At 45.3% G+C, this 2,896-nt stretch overlaps 1 long non-coding RNA gene across 1 annotated transcript; it reads right to left on the reverse strand.

The window, feature by feature from the left end:
• Positions 1-597: 597 nt before the first annotated feature.
• On the reverse strand, positions 598-2,169 carry LOC139438545 (uncharacterized). The gene is made up of 3 exons (XR_011648221.1): positions 1,943-2,169; positions 1,386-1,481; positions 598-765 (listed from the first exon to the last, which is right to left on the reverse strand). It is a non-coding gene; the product is annotated as an uncharacterized lncRNA (long non-coding RNA).
• Positions 2,170-2,896: the final 727 nt, after the last annotated feature.

The raw sequence follows: 2,896 nt of genomic DNA on the forward strand, positions 1-2,896 counted from the left end.
CCTTACTCCCAAAGCACAAACGACAAAAGAAAAATTAAATAAATGGGACTTTCTGAAAATTAAACACTTTTGCACCTCCCAGGACTTTATCAAACGGGGGAAAAGGCAGCCAATTCAATGGGAGAAAACACTTAGACACCACATGTCCAATTAGGGATTAATGTACAAGATATAGAGAGAGATGTAACAACTCAACAATAAAAAGACAAACGACCCAATAGAAAAATGGGCAAAAGACATGAATAGACATTTGTCCAAAGAAGAAATACAAATGGCAAAAAACACATGAAAAAATATTCAACATCATTAATGATTAGAGAAACGCAAATCAAAATGAGATGTGATTTCACAGCTATCAGAATAGCCACTATGAAAAAGTCAGAGAAGTGCAAGTGTTGGAGAGGATGAGGAAAGACAGGAACACTTATTCACTGTTGGTGGGAATGCAGAAGGCCACAGCCACGGTGGAGGACTGTCGGGCAGTTCCTAAAGAAGCTGAATATAGACTTGCCACGGGACCCTGCAACAGCACTACTGGGCATATTCCCAGGAGAACTGAGAGCACTGACATGTCAGACACCTGCACACCTACCTTCAGAGTGCCGTTATCCCAACTGCCAGAAGCCGGAAACAGCCCGGGTGTCCATCAGCCGGTGACTGGAGAAACACACTGTGCTGTATTCACACGGAGGAACATCGTGCCGGGGTGTGAAGAAGTCAAGTCGTGAACCCGATGACAACATGGATGAACTGGAGGACGGGATGCTGAGTGAAGCAAGCCAGACACAACGGGACAAATACAGGAGGCTTGCACTACTCTCACCTAATTGCACTGTGTAACATAACGTATGATTCCATCTACGTAAGATGTCACTATAAATCAACGTATAGAGGGAAAAAAAGTATTTGTGCAAAAATACCTAGAAATGGGATCTGCGGACAGCAGGGGAAGCACAGAGAGATCAAGAGGTGATGTATTTTACTAGTTGTTTTTTTCATTTATTATTATTATTGAACTAACGAAAATGCTCTAATGATGACTGAGGGGATCAACTCATGACTTTGTGATTGTGCCAAATACCACCGATTGTGCACTGTGGATGAACTGTATGCTTCTTTAAAACAAAGGCAAACAGCACTTAAAAATGGGAGAAATACGAGAATACACATTTACCAAAGGAGAAACGTATGATCCTTTTCATCACTAGGGAAATACATGCTAAAATCTGCTATAGATAATAAAATGGCTAAAATCAAGAGACGTAATGCCAACCGTTAAAGAAAATGTGGAAAAACTGGAATCCTCACACATTTCCGGTGAGAATGCAAAACGGTGCTGCCACTTTGGGAAACATTTTGTCAGTTTCTTAAAAATGTGAACTTACCGTAATTCATCCTGACTCCACTCCAAAAAGTCTTTCCTAAACAAACGAAACTGTATCCGTGCAATGATTCCTAGAGCAACTGTACGGCAGCCAAAACTGGAGGAAAAAAAACACACACGTCTATGAGCTGGAGCATGGATAACAAAAGGCGCTGCATCCATCAACAGACCTGCACCTCTACCTATCTAATCTCAGGCACCTCCCCACCACGCTGCCCTTGGAAGCAGCCCACCAAGGCCTGTCTACAACCTACCTGGAGGACACGCAGGCCTCTACAGGACTAACTTCAGTGCTAATTACAGACATAAATAGAAGGACAGAAGAGCCACGTGTGGGGAAACAACTGGGCCCAAGTCAGTGCACTCGGCGGGACCATAAATTCCAAAGTAGGGACCACTGGCAGGGCACCAAACTCCTGAGCTGTCTGCCTGGCTCCAGCGCCTGGATGTTTCAGAACACTCAGGACACCAGCTCTCTGGGGTAGCATCGACTTTGGCAGTGAGAGACCCTGCTGAGACATGCATAAGCATCAACCCTGGGATAACCTCTGGGCTCACCTCCCTTTGCAGACTCTTAGCACCTCAACTGATTTCTCTTTTATCTTTTCCTCATTTTGGTCGAGGTCTTTTTCCAGTGGCATTGCTAGTTGGTACTTGGTAGTAATCCCTCGGTGCCAGGGAGTCTCATACCCTGGAGTCATATCCCACACTGGGGGACAGACAATGTATTTATAGGCTGAGTTTGGCTTAGAGAGAGGCCGCACGTGAGGAACGAGGAGGCTCCCAGGAGGCAACTCTTAGGCACCCTGTAACAGAAGGCTAAGTTTCAATTTCGAGTGTGAAGGTTCATAAGCACACACAGTCATCAATATCAAGTGTCCATCAGGAGACCATCTTCCTCCACTAGTCATTGTCCCTGTACTCTAGGGGGAATCTTGCTGACGTCTTAGAGAACGTGGCAGAGCTCCCCAGGATGGGAATTTGACATTCCTTCGGTTACCGTCTGAACCTCCATCCACCGAGGCGATGCCCCACGAACGTACATTTATGGGCCTTATATGGACGCGAGGTGGGCTTCCTCCCACGTTATCCCGTCCCTGACATCCCACTCCAGTGATCCTGCCACAGACAGAGAACCACAGTGCTGGAGAGGACGTGGAGACACAGGAACGCTAACTCACTGTGGGTGGGAAAGCAGAGTGGTACAGCTCCTGTGGAGGACTGTTTGGCAGTTACTAAAGCAGTTAAAGATAAACTTGCCACATGACACTGCAACATCACTACTGGGTATACAGCCCTGATAGCAGGGACACAAACGGACATCAGCACACCCATGTTCAAAGCAGTATCATTCGCTAGATCAAGAAGATACGAAACAAGCACACAAAAAAATGTGAAACCCGAAATAGAAAAGTAACAGAGCTAATGGGAAGGAAAGACACGGTAGATAAGATTAAAAACACATTAAAGACACACAGCAAACTCGAAATGAAAGAAGAAAGAATAAGTGAT

This window comes from Dasypus novemcinctus, unplaced genomic scaffold (assembly GCF_030445035.2).
Source record: "Dasypus novemcinctus isolate mDasNov1 unplaced genomic scaffold, mDasNov1.1.hap2 scaffold_315, whole genome shotgun sequence".
Lineage (NCBI taxonomy): Eukaryota > Metazoa > Chordata > Mammalia > Cingulata > Dasypodidae > Dasypus > Dasypus novemcinctus.